The sequence below is a fragment of the Natator depressus genome, chromosome 25 (assembly GCF_965152275.1).
Source record: "Natator depressus isolate rNatDep1 chromosome 25, rNatDep2.hap1, whole genome shotgun sequence".
NCBI classification, from domain to species: domain Eukaryota; kingdom Metazoa; phylum Chordata; order Testudines; family Cheloniidae; genus Natator; species Natator depressus.
Window position 1 is genome coordinate 4,486,013 of NC_134258.1, and position 17,226 is coordinate 4,503,238.

Consider the following 17,226-nt stretch of genomic DNA (forward strand, 5'->3'; position numbering starts at 1 on the left):
CACCACGTAGGGGGAAGGAAACTGGGACCGCGTCCTCAATAGAATGGGAACAAAGGGGAAGGAACACAAACCACCCTAGCGAACGAACAGGTGAGCGACTGCGTAGATAAGTTAGCTGCATCCAGGTTGGCAGTGCCCGAGGAAGTTGACTGTAGAGTACTAGGAACTAGCTGCAGCGATTTTGGAACCGTTAGCCGTTATCGGTAGGTTTCAGAGTAGCCGCCGTGTTAGTTTGTATCCGCAAAAAGAACAGGAGGACTTATGGCACCTTAGAGACTCACAAGTTTATTTGAGCATAAGCTTTCATGAGCTATAGCTCACTTCAGCGGATCTATCATCGGTAAGAATTCATGGAGGATAGGCAAGATCCCAGAAAACCAGTGAAGGGCACACATAATACCTATCTTTAAAAATGGGGACAGAGGCCCAGAGGAATTATAGACCAATCAGCCTAACTTTGATATCAGGAAAGATACTGGAACAAATTATAAACAAGCAGTCTGAAAGCCCTTATACGATAATAGGGTTATAAGGAATAGTGAACATGGATTTGTCAAGGGCAAATTATGACAAACAACATTATTTCCCTCTTCGGCAGGGTGACCGTCCTAGTGGATAGGTGGAAGCTGGCGTCATGATATATCTTTATTTTACAAAAAGAAAAGGAGCTTTCGTGAGCTACAGCTCACTTCATCGGATGCTCAGATAAATTGGTTAGTCTCTAAGGTGCCACAAGTACTCCTTTTCTTTTTGCGAATACAGACTAACACGGCTGTTACTCTGAAACCTATCTTTATTTTAGTAAAGCTTTTGATACAGTTCCAGATGATACTCTCATAAGCAAACTAAGGCAATGTGGTCTAGATGACAATACTATAAGGTGGGTGCCTAAAAAGTTGAAAGACCATCCTTAAAGAGTAGTGGATCAATGGCTCAGTCAAACTGGGAGGAAGGATCTAGAGTGGGGTTCCATAGGGGTCTATCACTGTTCAATATTTTCATTAACAGCTTGTCTAATGGAATGGAGAGCATGCTTACAACATTTATGAATGACACCAAGCTGGGAGAGGTTGCTAGCCCGTTAAAGGGCAGGATTAGAGTTCACGAAAACCTTGACAAATTGCAGAAATGGTTTGAAATTAACAAGATGAAATTCAGTTAAGACAAGTACTACACTTAGGAAGAAAAAAAAAAATCAGACAACTACAAAATGGGGGAAAACTGGATCTGGGGGTTACAATGGATCATAAATCGAATGAGAGTCAACAGTATAATGCAGTTGCGAAAAAGGTTAACATTCTGAGGTGTATTAACAGATGTAAGACGCAGGAGGTAACTGTCCTTGACACTGCTGAGGCCTCACAAGAGTGCTCCGCAAGAATCTAGAGGACAGCAACAAACATGATAAAAGGTTTAGAAAACCCGACTTCAGAGGAAAAGGTTAAAATAAACTTGGCGTGTTTACTCTCGAGAAAAGAAGACTGGGGGAACCTGACAACAGTCTTCAAATAGCTTAAGGGCTGTTATAAAGAAGACAGCAATCAATTGTTCTCCATGTCCCCTGAAGGTAGGACAAGAAGTAATAGGCTTGATCGGCAGCAAGGGAGATTAAGGTTAGATATTAGGAAAAACTTCCAAATTATAAGGATAGTTAAGTACTGGAATATGCTTCCAAGGGAGGTTGTGGAATGTCTGTTGGAAATTTTTGAGAACAGGTTAGACAAACACCTGTCAGTGATGGTCTAGGTTTACTTGGTTCTACCTCACTCAGCGCAGGAGGCTGGACTAGATGACCTCTCAAGGTTCCTTCCAGCCCTATATTTCTATGATTTTCATGTGATGTAGCTCTCCAGACCACCAGCAGTTTTTATAATGTAATGAAAATGTCAGGCAATCTTAATATGAAGGTTGTTTCCAAATCCCCTATAATTTAAGTTTACGTATTCCTTCTGCTCTCTTCTTTCCTAAAGAGTAGTTCCCAAGCTAATACAGCAGAGTATAAATATAGACCTCTATAATCTACAACTGCCAAGTAATATACCTGGTGGGATCCTAGAAACAATGCATTAGAAACCTCCAGCATTAAGTAGGAAAGACCATATATTACCCCGCACCTTTTTTATTTATTTTTCAAAAAACAACCTTCCATAACCTCAGAATAATCAAATATCACACTGTGTAATAGTCTGAGCATTTCTTGTGAACACAAGCAATAAAGACAAAAAAAAGTATATTAATAAAATACATGATTCAGCGTGCACTGGAGGATTATTATATCAAGGATGGAACAGATCCACTAGATCAATTTACCAATTTAATAAAATGAAAATTTTAAAAACCCAACAAAATATGGAAAACACAAAAACAAGAAACCTCATAACATTAGACTTTGTGAGCTTCTTCTGTTTCCTGCTTTTTCCCCTCCCTGTGTTGTGTCAGGTTGTTTAACCTAGATTGTAAACTCCTCTAGGGAAGGACAGCATCTTTTATTTGTGTGCAAAGTGCCACAGACGCCTACGATGCTGTTAGATAATAGATGAAAATGTAGTCCGCTCCTCCTGTAGTGACGGGATAAATTTCCCCCACAGGTGGTATTAAGCTGATCCTGCTATACTTGAGCGTATATAGCCAGTCACAGTATTGTGTGTTAATTAATGCTTTTCTCTCTGGTCTTGATTTTTAAATGAATGAAATTTTACATACTAAAATAGCAAAATCATGCTTCAGTGAACTTAAGTGCACTGAACTTTAATTGCATAACTGATACCTTTGTTGATACATGCAGTTGCATTCAGAATTTCTAATCCCCACCCCCATCCCATTAGTTACTTATCAGATTTTGGAGGATTTTAATACATTTTCCATTATCATGATTATTCATGGCGTGATATTTTTCGTAGCAGTCAACGAAGCAAGTCTCTCTCTCGTACAGATTGCTTGTTAAGAACTATATTTTCCTGTTCTTGTTTAGATCTCTTAATTTTATAAATACTAATCATCGTCCTTCAAAAAGGGAGATGGTACAGAAAAAGATGTTTGATCCTCTCAGTGGTATTTATCTCTGTAAAGTTTGTTTGGGTTACAATTCTTATGAAGGATACTTAAATAAGGCCCTGATCCTGCAAACATTTGCGTATACTTTTTCACACTTTATGCATGTGAGTACTGGTGTCATTGACTTCAAATGGGACTACTTTTAGTGTGTAAAGCTAAGCATGCGAGCAAGTCTGCAGGATGTGGGTGTAAAACTATTATTGAGTGTATGCTGTACAAGTATTAACGGACCTGAAGGGGAATGGCAATGAAATATTACACCAAAGGGTAACATGTTTTGCTGCTATTGCCCTGAGTCAATATTTCTTATCCCTTAGACGTTTCACACAGAACAGAGTGGACTGTGTTTAATCATACTCACAGAAATGTAGGGCTGGAAGGGACCTCAAGACTGCGGCAGGACCAAGTAAACCTAGACCATCAGTGCCAGGTGTTTGTTCAGCCTCCAACGATGGGGATTCCACAACCTCCCTTGGAAGCCTATTCCAGTGATTAACTATCCCTATAGTTAGAAAGTTTTTCCCTCATATTTAACCTAAATCTCCCTTGCTGAAGACTACCACTTGCCCTACCTTCAGTGGACAAAGAGAACAATTGATTACCATTCTCTTTTTAACCTCCCTTAAGATATTTGAAGACTTATCAGGTTCCCTCCCTCCCCAAGTCCTCTAATACTAACATATATTATGACATCAACAATACTCCTGTTAATACACCCCAGAATATTAGCGTTTTTCGCAACTGCATCACATTGTTAACTCACATTCAATTTGTGATCCATTATAACCCCCAGATCCTTCTGAGCAGTATTACTGCCTAGCCAGTTATTCCCCATTTTGTAGTTGTGCATTTGATTTTTTTTCTTCCTAAGTGAAAAGCTTAGTACTTGTCTTTACTAAATTTCATCTTGTTGATTTCAGACCTATTCTCCAATTTGTCAGTGTTGTTTGGAATTCTAATCGTGGTGTCATTCGCAAATGTTATAAGCATACGCTCCACTCCAGTATCCAAGTTGTTAATGAAAATACTGAACAGTACCAGACCCAGGACAGACCCCTGTGGAACACCACTAGATACATCCTTCTAAGTTTGACAGTGAACCATTGATCACTACTCTAAGTACGTTTTTTTAACCTTTTGTGCACCCACCTTATAAATAATTTCGTCTAGGCCACCTTTCCCTAGTTTGCTTATGATAATGTCATGTGGGAGTGTGACAAAAGCCTTCTTGGCCCCTATTCACTACGCCAGTCACCCTCTTGGAGAAGGAAATAAGGTTATTTGGAACAATTTGTTCACAAATCCATGCTGACTATTCTTTATAATTCTATTAAAGAATCAGTTTGTAAGCACATAGAGGATAATTTATTCCAGTATCTTTCCTGGTATCGAAGTTAGGCTGACTGGTCTATAATTCCCCAGGTTGTCTTTGTCCCCATTTTACAAGATAGGACTAGAGAAGGGCAAACTTATTACCTCTGGGACCTCAGCTATCCTCTATGAGTTCCTCAAAGATAATGCCTAATGGTTCTGAAATTGCTTCAGCTACTGCCTTAAGCACACTAGGGTTAATTTCATCAGGTGATGCCAACCTGAATATATCTAACTTATCTAAATATTCTTTAAACTGGTCTTTCCCTGTTTTGGCTTGTGTTTCTTCCCCCTTGCTAATAGGGTGTTTAAACATCTCAATTTACCTTTTTAGTGAAGACTGAAGCAAAATAGCAAATTAACCTAATGCAGAAATACGGAAACGAAGTTAGAATGTTAGAACCTGGCAGGCAGGGGTAACAAACAACACTCAGAAGCTGTTTAGTGGTTTGTTTGTATGGTTGTCCCTTTCGGACCAAGTGGTTAGCTCATATTTGGGGCACTGTAGCATTGTTTCTGTTAGTATAAACTGATGATACAATTCAGGTATTTCTTTGGTGTAATCCTATTTAAAAGGAATGCACATGAAGTCTTTTTTCCCTGACCACAGCAGAAACAAACAGCAGCAAGTCTCCCTACTCACTATTTCCAAGTCTGCCTCTCCAGTCAGTTCTTTACTCAAGAAGGTGTGTCTCTGCTTCCACAGGGCCACGTTCACAATTGCTTCTCTCACTATCTGCTGGTTTTCTGACTCTCTCTCACACATACAGTTTGCCAAACAAAGCCCTAGCTCCTGCCTTTGTCATCAGTCCCAGGGATACCCCTCAGACTGCACAGCCTAGAGCAATAGCTTCCTATCGTTTCCAGATTTTACTACATAAATGGGCATTTTTCTGGTTCTTCCATTTAGCCTGAAAGCACACCATTGGCTTTAACCAGATCTATCATGGTCTACAGATCAAAGACCTATTTGATGGCAGTCATTACCACCTTCGAGCATAACAATATCTCCATCTCAGCACTACTCATCATCCCAATGGAATTTAAAATGACCCCACCATGGCTGACTTGTCCCAGACAAAGGAAAATAATTTAACAAATTAAAAAGTAATGCAAGCTTAAGTACTTACATATTTACATGGTGTCTTTCTGTCAGGACACTTCACAACCCAAATCAATTGTTCTCCAATCCAAATTTCCATGGACCTTTCTACTCACTTCCCAGTCTTCTTTCAGCCAACCAGGAGAGGCCATATTCAATGGACTCCCCAAAGTATCCATCGTTTCTATGGCATCTGCTAGTTGGGGGAGACTTCTCTCATTCTGTTCTAAAGGGGAATTCATTACTGTCAAAGCTCTTTCAGCCTCAGCTTCCACGGCTACACCCTCAGTTTCTGGGAAGAGCCAAGCTAAGATTCTGCCCCTCTAATACTACTGAGATGGTCCTTATATTAACACCGCTCCCCGTCTGTAGGCACTAGCACCTGTGTCCAATATGAAAGATTTGAAACAATCTGAAACACAGATAGGCTAAAACAGGAGCAGACACAAGAGCCCTCTTTCAACTCTGAAAATGCAAAGTCACTCTGCTGTTGACCACAGATGGTTTCCCTTCCTCACCCAACCTATGCAATGGTTTTACAATATTGACAAACCCACAAATAAACCTTCTATAATAGAAGCAGAGCCCTACAAAATCATGCTTATTTGTGGGTGTCTCAGGAACTGGCCTGTTTTACACAACCTCAATTTCATTTTTGTCAGTGGAAATTCCTTCTTCGTTGATTGTGTGCCAAAGTGGGTTACCCAGAACTCCAACAGAAACTCTGGGGCTTCACCGCTTTCTCCCCTATAGTTTTTTTCTATACCAGGAATTTACTAGTTCTACTGGTTCACATTTTGGAGCCTTGGTTCCCTTTTTGTGTATTTACTGTTTATGAGAAACATTCAGCAAATTAACAGGAACCTGCTCCTCCCTCTGATCTACAAAAACCTTTGCAGTTAAAATTCCTCTTAAGACCATGGGTCTCAAAGCAGGTCTCAACAACTCCCATCTTTTCCTTGCTGGAAAACTACCACAGCATGTAGCTGTTACTATGGCTATTGCCCCTCTTGTTCACTGCAAATTAATTATCTACAAATCATTTGTTTCACCTAGGCCACATCTTAAAATCCAATGTGCGGAAATTTCTTAAGACACCTTTCCTGACATTTATTATGCAGTTATTCGCCATAATGAAACCCACACCAATGATTAGCATCTGCTATCTCTGCAATCCAGACCTGCTCAAATTTCAGAGGTCCAATTTTCATGCCCAATTTTCCCCATATTTGGATAGGTGCACTTTCTCCAGTAACTGCCTCTATTTGACATCAGTTAGGTGGTTCAATTTTGGATCCCCTATTACCCTAGCATTAGCAGCATGTCTGGTCTAATAACTTGTGTTTGTGCCAGTGTCATCTGTTCCTGTGCACATCACAGATCCTATAATGCATTCAACAGCCAAACTGCCATTTTTTTTAATTGTCCTGATCCTAACAAAATCTGTGGGGATCCTTGTACTTCCAAGTTTACCCTCCCGCGCCAAGTTGGTGTCCCTCCTGTTTCCCAAAGTGGGTGAGAGACTTTCAATAGATACTTGTTATGCTCTGTTCTGGCTTGCCTTAAATTTATAATAATCCTTGTATGGCCAGTTTTTCCACAGTACCAGCAATTAACTGAACCACTTCTCAAATTTTTGCATTATTGCCAATCTACCTTGCTTTACAAACCAAAATTTAATTTTTTTCCCAACCATTCAAAACTGTCACAAACCAGATTAGAATCCCCTTTTCTGTCAGGCATATTAGACCCAGACCTGTATTTACAGGGCTCATGGGGATCAGTTTCCATCTTCCTCATTAGCAGTTGCTTCCTTTTCTGGTGGGCTCCTGAAAGGAAAGATTGAAGTTCTCTTCTATACCAGGCAAATTCCTCAGCCACACAAAGCATTCTTGGCCTCCTTTCAGTGATCTTGAGCTGAAAGTCTAAGACCAGCTGCAAATCTGTAATTTGGTCCATTGTTAATTTAGCTTGGAAATCTTAGTCCTCATTGGTATCTAGATATACCAGGCACAACTCTTCATGTCCTATTCCAGTTGAGGTGGGGTCTGTTCCTACCCTCTTTTTCTAGCCCTTAGCTGTGCCTGGGTCAGCTCAGATTGATAGCTAGATCTTAGCTGGATATCAAGAGCTTATACTGTATCCTTGTCGTCCCCGCCCCCAATGGCTTTTGTATTACCTGAGCTTGAACAATCTAACCTCTCTGGGTTAGAAAAAGGGTATAAAACTGTTGTAAATATCCTGTTTTATCCAAATTCTCAGTCTGGCCCAATTCCTAATCCAGACTGCTAATTTCCAGTATAGTATGCAACCCTTTGAGCTCCTTCTCCAGGTGATTTTTTAGCTCCCTAAAGTCCTTGTTACAGCTGTCTCTATTAACAAGTTGAGCAGATATTTCTTGGTCTCCCCTATTATGTGGAACATCTTTTGGTCCATGATAGTCAGTTTGTTGGTCACCTCATCAGTCCACCTTGCCTGTCTGCACTGGAAATTTTGTAGTATGACTTCCAGATCTGTCTGAACACTTTCTGGCTGCTGTCCCAACAAAGATTTTATCTCTGACCACTGGTGGTTTAAGCCCTTTCTGGGAAGCCTTCAGACATTGCTTACATTCCTTCTGTGAAGTCCTTATTTGAAGTTATTTTGGTCATCTTTGATTTCTGCAAGCATCTCCACCATTTGGTGGGAGGGATAGCTTAGTGGTTTGAGCATTGGCCTGCTAAACCCAGGCTTGTGAGTTCAATCCTTGAGGGGGGCCATTTAGGGATCTGGAGCAAAAAAAATTGGGGATTGGTCCTGCTTTGAGCAGCGGGTTGGACTAGATGATCTCCTGAGGTCCCTTCCAACTCTGATATTCTATGATTTGTTCCATCTTGGTTCAACAGGAGTACCAGCTCATAATTTCTCTCCTTTGTCAGTCTTATCCCACTCCTGAAACCAGTTATGCCCCCTTTGGCCTGAGAGATTAGCCAATATTCAGGACCTTGCAGAGCAGTTTCCAATAGGAGAAATTGGTGATATGGGTCAGGTATTTTCTTTGGTACAATCCTGTTTATTTGCAAAGAACAAACACACAATCCTGTCTTCCTGAACACAACAGAAACAAACAATTGGCAATTCCTTTACTCCCTATTTCCTAGTCTGCCCCTCCAATCAATTCTGGAGCTCTGTCTTCATTCCAACAGGGCCATATTTACGACTGCTCCTCTCACTGACTACTGGCTTTCTGCCTCTCACAGGCACACTGTTTGCCAAACAACCACTAGCCCCTGCATTTGCTTACAGTCCAGGAAAAACACTCAGCTCACACAACTTAGCCCTGCTCAGGCTGTGTCATGTGACCCAGTGCCTTCAGCAGCAATTTCCAATTGTTTCTAGCTATCATTACATAAAGAGGAATTTCATTGCTCCTTCCATTTACCCTGAAAGAACGGTGTTTAGCATACCCATTGGCTATAAAGAAGTCTGTGATTTTATAGCTCAAAGACCCACTTCAGGCAACCATTAAAGCCTCCCAGCATAACAATATACTACAGTGTAATAAAGAATTAGCACTGAAGCAAAAATGAGGTGTACAGGTGCATTAAGAGCTTGTCTACACAGGGAAACTGACTGACAGCTATAGCAGAATAGTTTCCCAGCCTAAACAAACACTAAGGAAGGAAGGACTCTAAGCAGCTGATGAAAGTTCTTCTTGTACAGTGATCCAGATCAATCCTGTGGTTCTGGGTGTTAATCAAAAGCAAATGAACACAAATGTTTAATTTGCACATGCAAATTGGAGCCTAAGAAAAGAGACTGTATGGTAACTATTCTTTATGTGGATGCAGATGCATATTCCACTCAGGAGTGCATGTGGCAAAAGACTGATCACTTTACCTATCAGTACCCACAGGGATGACGTGTGCATCCTCTGGTTCCTAGGGCAATGCTGCTCCGACCCATCTCAGTTCCTTTGCACCAAATATCAAGAGTTGAGACTCTAATGCAGAGAGGATGGAGGATGGCTTTAAAAAGCCCACTCCTAAGCGACCAGAGGAGCTAGCAAACAGGAGCAGCTAACAGGAGTTTCATGAGGGAGTTCTCCAGGTAAAGGAGGACCCTTGGGGTAAGTTTGTTGTCTGTAGTGTGTGCGTTTGTGGTGGCAGAATTTGCAGAGGATACAAAATTGCTCAAGATAGTTAAGTCTCAGGCAGACTGCGAAGAGCTACAAAAGGATCTCACAAAACTGGGTGACATAAATGCAAAGTAATGCACATTGGAAAACATAATCCCAACTATACATATAAAATGATGGAGTCTAAATTGGCTGTTACCACTCAAGAAAGAGATCTTGGGAGTCACTGTGGATAGTTCTCTGAAAACATCCACTCAATGTGCAGCAGGAGTCAAAAAAGCTCACAGAATGCTGGGAATCATTAAGAAAAGGATAGATAAGACAGAATATCATATTGCCTCTATATAACTCCATGGTACGCCCACATCTTGAATACTGTGTGCAGATGTGGTCACCCCATCTCAAAAAGAGAACTATTGGAATTGGAAAAGGTTCAGAAAAGGGCAACAAAAATGATTAGGGGTATGGAACGGCTGCCTTATGAGGAAAGATTAAAAAGCCTGGGACTTTTCAGCTTGGAAGAGATGACTAAGGGGAACGGGGGGAGATACAATAGGAAGTCTAAAATCATGACTGGTGTGGAGAAAGTAAATAAGGAAGTGTTATTTACTCCTTCTCATAACACAAGAACTAGGGGTCACCAAATGAAATTAATAGGCAGCAGGTTTAAAACAAACAAACAAAAGGAAGTATTTCTTCACACAACACACAGCCAACCTGTGGAACTCTTTGCCAGAGGATGTTGTGAAGGTCAAGACTATAACAGGGTTCAAAAAAGAACTAGATAAATTCATGGAGGATAGGTCCACCAATTAGCCAGGATGGACAGAAGCTGGGAATGGGCGATAGGGGATGGATCACTTGGTGATTCCCTGTTCTGTTCATTCCCTCTGGGGCACCTGGCATTGGCTACTGTCGGAAGCAGGATACTGGGCTAGATGGACCTTTGCTCTGACCCAGTGTGGTCATTCTTATGAATGGGATGCTTAAAATGAAAGGCAGATATCTTAGGTAAGAATCTAGGGTGCAGTTTAAAGAAACCTTGTCTTTGAAAAACATTGTAAAGGGGGGGGGGTTCCATCTATTTCTTAGGAGGCCCCAATTTCTCCCACTCTACAGGTCGATGGGATAGCCATTAAAAAGGCTGTCTTCATCGATAAGTGAAGCAAAGAACATGTTGCCATCGGTTCAAATGGAGGTCTTGCAAGACATCTAAGCATGAAATGCAGAGCCCATGTTGGGGTGGGGTCCCTGACTTGGGAGTTTCCTCAAACCTTTAATAAACCTCAAAGACATAAGGTGAGCAAATATAGAAAACGCTTCTACTAAAGGATGAAAATATATATTGTGGCCAAGTGAACCTTGATCAAGCTAACTGATAACCCTGACGACTTTAGGTCTAATAGGAAATCTAGGATAGCCAAGATAAGGAGATGGATACAAGCTGCTAGAGCTGACACGAAAAACTGAATCTCTTCCACTTCTGCAAGCAAGCGATTTGGGTTCACTTCTTTCTACTGTTCAGTAACACTTGTACTTCCACAGAACAGGTAGGCTCTAACCCCACAAACCATCAAGGAACCATGCCCTGAGGCAGAGGACCCCTAGCTTGGATTGGTGTAAATGACCTACATCTTGGGAGTAGAGACAGTAAATGATTGGAAGTTTGATTGCCAGGTAGATGGACAGATGAAGCAGGCAAGGATACTAAGCCTGTCTCAGTCAAGTCAGGACTATAAAGGATTACCCTGGCCTTGTCTTATCTTGTTCATCACTCTCAGTATTAGGGGGAACGCATAGAATGGATCCTTCATCTGAGATAGTAGAAAGGCATCTCCCAGAGACTGGTGGCGTAGATCTCCTCTTGAGCAGAGCAGATGACAGTTCTTGTTCCTGAAGATAGCAAAGAGATCCACCTCTGGAAATCCCCAAATTTGGAATATACCATGGATTTGAGAGGCCAATTCCCATTCGTAGGCTTACTGAGAGCATTGTCTGAGGTGTCCTGGGTGATATGGAGGTAGGCAGCTCAAATATGGATGTGATGGGTTATACACCAGCTCCACAGCTTTATTGCTTTGGCACAGGGAGGGGGATCTTGCTCCTCCTCGCTTGTTGATATAGAACATGCAGGCTACATTGTCTGTCATGATCCTGATTGATTTGCCCCGATGAGGAGCAGAAAATGAAGGCAGGCATTCCTGACTGCCCTGAGTTCCAAGAGGTTGATGTGGAGATTGGTTTCCTGAGGCAACCATTTGCCCTGAGCAAGTACTGAGGTGAGCGTCCCATCCCAACAGGAATGCATCCGTTGTCACAGTGATAGTTGGATTTGGATGAAGATATGCCTGCACCAACGGTGAGTTGATCTTTTCACCAGTCTATGGAGTCCTTTATGTGAAGAGGAATCAAGACTTGTTTGTCTACGCTGTTTCCGATCAGTGAATAGATCTTTTTGAGCCAAATTGTCGTCTGTACACAGCCCAGGGATCTCAGTATAGCCATTGCAAGGCCAATATGGGAGAGTGTGGCATCTAGGATTGGTCCCACCCATGGTGACGACCACAAGAGTCTTCTCTGTGGCTGTCAAAGAGTGGGTTCTTCTATGGATGGGTAGGGGAACCCTGTACAAGATGGACAAGACTGAAAGAAGGTCTCCCTCCTCCTCAGTATCCTCTAATGGGGGGCACCAGCAGAAAATGACATTGAATCAGGAGGTACTGAAGAGTGATGGTACCTCAGGGACCCGTGTCACAATACCAAGAGGCATTCCATACCCCCAAGCAGTGGAGATTCCGGTTCATCTGCCACTGATAAGTCTTTTGAGTACCTAAATTACTGTGGAATCGTATGGAGGACTGGTACTTATGTAGTGGCATGCTTGGTTATCAAAGCAGACAGCACTGTAGATTTGGTTTGCACAGTACTGAGGCCCGAACTGGAGAGGTACCAATGACAGAGCTGAGTTCAATGGTACCAATCTGGAAGAGTTCTTATCCCTACTTTCCTTGTCGCATGTAGACAGCACTGACACCTTGGTCAGAGCCATGTTTGTTCTTAGAGCTCTGGGACTTTCCAGCGCCACTGGTTCCGGAGGAGTCTTTCATGTCTATAATACCAAGCTGAGAAGCTGAGGCTTCTGAGACCATTGATTTAGCAGGGAACCAAGGTCTTTTGGAAGTAGGCTCCTTATGATGGGAGCCACCATTGTTGAGGTCTCTAAAGTCTTCCCCTTCCTAGGGGAGACCTTAGCCAAGATCAAAGGGGCTCTAGATTTGCCTGGAGAAAGATGTCCGGGCATGGGAGGGTGACTCCTGACCTGACTCTGAAGCAGGACAAAGGGAATGCTCTATCTGCAGCAGCCTCAACTTGATCTCCTGGTTCTTTCTTCCTCTGGATTTGAGGACTAGGCAGAAGTTATGCTACTGGGAAATGTGAGACTCTCCCAGGCAGCAGACACACAGTGTCCGGTGCATACTAGGATAGCCTCCCAGCAAGAGAAGCAGCATTTGAAACTTGGCAGAGCCAGGCATGCTCTGCGGGAGGTAAGGCTCCCCAAATAGAGAGAGAAGAACAAAGTAAATCCTCTCACTTATCCGCTAATTACAAGCTAATACTAAACTAACAAAAAGAGAATAGCCAAGATATGCTCGAGGCACACATGCTAAGGCTCCACCTCAGGCTGAGACAGTTGAGAAGGAACTGAGGGCAGTTTGCCCATGCAGCCCTGTATAGTCTTGGTGCACGGGCCAAATGGACACTACTAATAAAAAATCTCTGATCAAGAGCTCAAGAGGTGCATGCGCACCTGAAGTAGAGCACCCACAGTGATGCTACTCAGAGAACAACAATTAACATACAGGTAGGTAACTCTCTTTTCTTCGAGTAGTTGGTAGACATCATATTCCACTAAGGTGATTTACAAGTCATATCAATAGGAAGTGGGCTAGGAATCTACTTAAAGAATGACTACGGAATGGCCTTCCCAATGTTTGCATCTGATGTAGACACAGCCATAATAGCATAGTTTGGACAGCAGCCCTTCAAATGTCCAATATCAAAATATCGTTGATAAATGCCATCAGTGTCACTTGGGCCCCAGTTGAATGCGCGCATAACCTTTGTAGAGGTGTGGCCTAAGCTAGTGCATATGCCATCATAATAGAGGAAGGGCCACTGTCTGTGAAAAGCGAAGTATATGGGGCTCTGCCATTAAACTTTACAGCTCGCTTACTTGTCTTGCATATGTGACAGCAACAAGAAAATCTGTCTTTTGGCACAGGAAAGACAAAATAAGTTGCCAGGGGTTCATATGGAGGACCCATAAGGACAGCCAGCACAGTATTACGGTCCCACAAAGAAACTGCTTCTTTCACCGGTGGAAAAAGAAGGATTCCTCACTACTATGGAGTTTGAAAAAATTAACTTCTCTTGGATCAGAGGATGGAATGCTCAGATGGCCAATAAGCAGACCCTCAAGGAGCTGAGAGACAGGCCAGAGGATTGAAGGTGTAACAGATACTCCAAAGTGTCCTGAATGCGGGCTAACATTGGATGGATCCCTTGGGTCAGTGACCAAATAGAAAACGCTTCCACTTGGCAAAATAGGTAGCTGTTGTGCAAGGTTTTCTACTATTAAATAACACTTCTAAACAGCATTCCACCTCCTCATCTAGCCATGCAGCATTCATATCGAGAGGTGCAGACTTGCTCAATGCTGGATGCCAAATTTGACCGTGGTGCTGAGGCAATAGGTCAGGATAAAGAGGACGAGAAATTGGGGGTGGTGTGGGGGGAAAGCTAGTGACGTACTCAGAGTAGGGAGGTCGGAGAACGAAAATTGTCTCTGCTGGGCTGGAGCAATGAGAATTAGTTTGGCATGGTCTTGCTTCAGTTTGAGAATAACCTGAGGAATGAGCAGGATCAGGAAAAAGGCATACATCAGCACAGATCCCCAATTTAGCTGTAAGGCATCAGTTAAGGAGCCTAGTCTGAGATTCACACAAGAGCAAAACTGATGGAACCCTTTTGTTGTCTCTTGCTGCAAACAGGCCTATAATTGAGATGCCCCATTCTGTGAAGATGGACCTCAGCACATTGGTCTTCAGAGACCACTCATGATTATGGGATAAATTGCTGCTGAAGTGATTGGTCAAGTGATTCTGGATCCACTCTCCCTGAAGCGGAGGACCGGAGAATATGCAGCAATTTAATTGATTCATAGATTCTAAGGCCAGAAGGGATATCTTCCTCTTCTCCCTCACCTTCTCAGTATAGCTCTTAAAAGCTGTCGTGACCTCCTGGGGATCACCATCAGCACTGAGATCAGCACCACTCCCATAGCAGTGATGGGGTCCTTCACTTACTTCCACCAATACCGTGCCCCTCCCTATAGCAGCCTCCTGAGAACCCCTGTGATGTTCTGCAGAAAGCAAGATCCTAATCCTTAGCTCAGTCCAGAGTGAGGTCACCTATTCTGCTGGCAGCCTCCTCTCCTGAACCTCGATGCTGCAATCGGACATGGGTTGCTCTTACTAAACTGCCTGCACCCGAACAGGTGTTACAGTTGCTGTAGGAGGTTCCATTTGCTTACTTCTTTCCCCTTCATCACCAAATGACTAGTGCCAGATTCTTCCTTTCCTGTACCTGAGAATTTTAAATTGTATCAGGACCTCCTGAGGCACATGGCTTCAGCCTTGAGCATTCGGGCTGTTTGTTAAGGAGAACACCTGGGAAGGGAACATGAATCTGGCCGAACAGCCCATGCTGGATCAGATGCTCTTTGACATGCTGAAGCAGGCCTCGTGACCTGCTCCTGAAGACGTTGCTGCTTCACGTGCAAGTCTCTGGCCACTTGCGTTCTCTTCTTGAGCAACTTGCAGATGGAGCACCTCTTTTTAATATGCCCTTTCCCAAGGCACAAACCCTGAGTGCGGGGTTTGCTACTGTGGATAGCTACCCCACACAATGGGCAGTGTTTAAATCCCAGTGAGGGTACCACATGGGGCAAATCCGATTATTAATAAACTAAACATAGAGGTACTTCTAAGCTAACGATAACAACTATACAGAGGGAAAAACCCACAGGCTGCACTTTGAAACAAAGCAGGAGGTAAAAACCACACTGAGTTCTCCAATTCAAGAAGCAGGTGGTGAGAAGGAACTGAGGGGGTTTGGGGCAGTGCTGCTCTTAAACAGCCAGGGGAGGGGCTAAGTGCTTGGAGGGTACAAGCACCACATTTACAGATACTGCTAGGCAAAGTTCTCTGGTTTCCGTGCGCTGGGCATGCACACCTGAGTGGAAGATACATCTGCAACCACTCACAGAGTAGATATCTCAGAGGTTCTCTCTCTTTGTCACAGGGGGAGACAGGGAAAGAACGACTTGTTAAATCATTTCATGGCTCTCCTTTCCCATTCCCCATCCTGCTGCCTGCAGTTCAGAATGTTTCATTGTGTGGCTCTGCCATCTGCTATATAAGTGCTAAGTATCAACAACTTCAGGCCATACTTTACAAACATAATTTTACCAACCATCAGTAGTTAGTACTATATCAGTACCTACTAATACCAGACTAAAATGGCAACTGCTGCGACTACTTTGTTTGTGATCTTCTAAACTGCTCCCACAACCTCAGTTTCCTTTTATTCCTCTTCCTCACAGGTTCCATATTGTACTAACCAGCCTTTTGGAACTCGTGTCCTCCATCAACCTGCACAACCCTTTGAAACACTTCAAGTGGCCAGAGAGGTGACAACTTAGTGGTTAAAGGCATCCTCTCGTCAGTTCTAGGGATGCTTTATGCTTCCATACCTTGCACGGTACACAACACACCATTTTAAGATCATCAGAATGGTTTCTCATCAGGGGCATTCATGAAAGAGTACACCATTTCCCCAGCTCTCTTTGTGCTCCATTCTTTTCAGAGAGCAGGGAACTGACGTATGTAATCCTAGCAACCTTAGTCATAATGGAACAGTCCGTTGTTGGGCAATTCCACTGCATGCAGAAACTTCTGCTCAAAATTATGGGGCTAGGAATATTCAGCCAATTGATGGCATTTGATTTGGGGTAATTGACTGGTCTGTGTTTTTCATTGGTTTAAATTTTTACAAGAATGCCAAGAGCACCTGGAGCTTTGAATGGGAGCATTTACTAAAATACATAAAAACCCAACTAAATAAATGACTGGATGAAGAAATCTGTAGGGGTTATTCTTCTCCCCTCATTGTACACCAACATTCCTTGCACCTGCCATTTTTGTTTTTTTTAAACAGAGTCCTCCACACATATCACACATTGCTTTAGGAAAAATCACAGACTAAACTGAACAAGATAAGCAAGGCAAGACAGAGAGGAAGCGACTCAGAAGCTCTAAAGGTTTCAGAGCTCTAAAGGGTTACAGTTACTCTTTCATGAGCTACTCCATCTACCTCCTGCAGAGTAGCAGGGAATGGGAGTGGAGCAGGCAGGCAAAGGAGTACTATGTACAGGTCAGAGAGAAGAGCTGAATGAGGATATAGGGGGGCTGTAAAAGCAGGGGAGCACATTTGAATGGAGGGAGATAGGAAGCTAGATGGG

At 42.9% G+C, this 17,226-nt stretch overlaps 1 long non-coding RNA gene across 1 annotated transcript; it reads left to right on the forward strand.

Annotated features, from left to right (window-relative positions):
• The first annotated feature begins 45 nt into the window (after nt 1-45).
• LOC141977832 (uncharacterized) lies at nt 46-16,833 on the forward strand. The gene is made up of 3 exons (XR_012636290.1): nt 46-90; nt 9,452-9,635; nt 16,309-16,833. It is a non-coding gene; the product is annotated as an uncharacterized LOC141977832 (long non-coding RNA).
• Nucleotides 16,834-17,226: the final 393 nt, after the last annotated feature.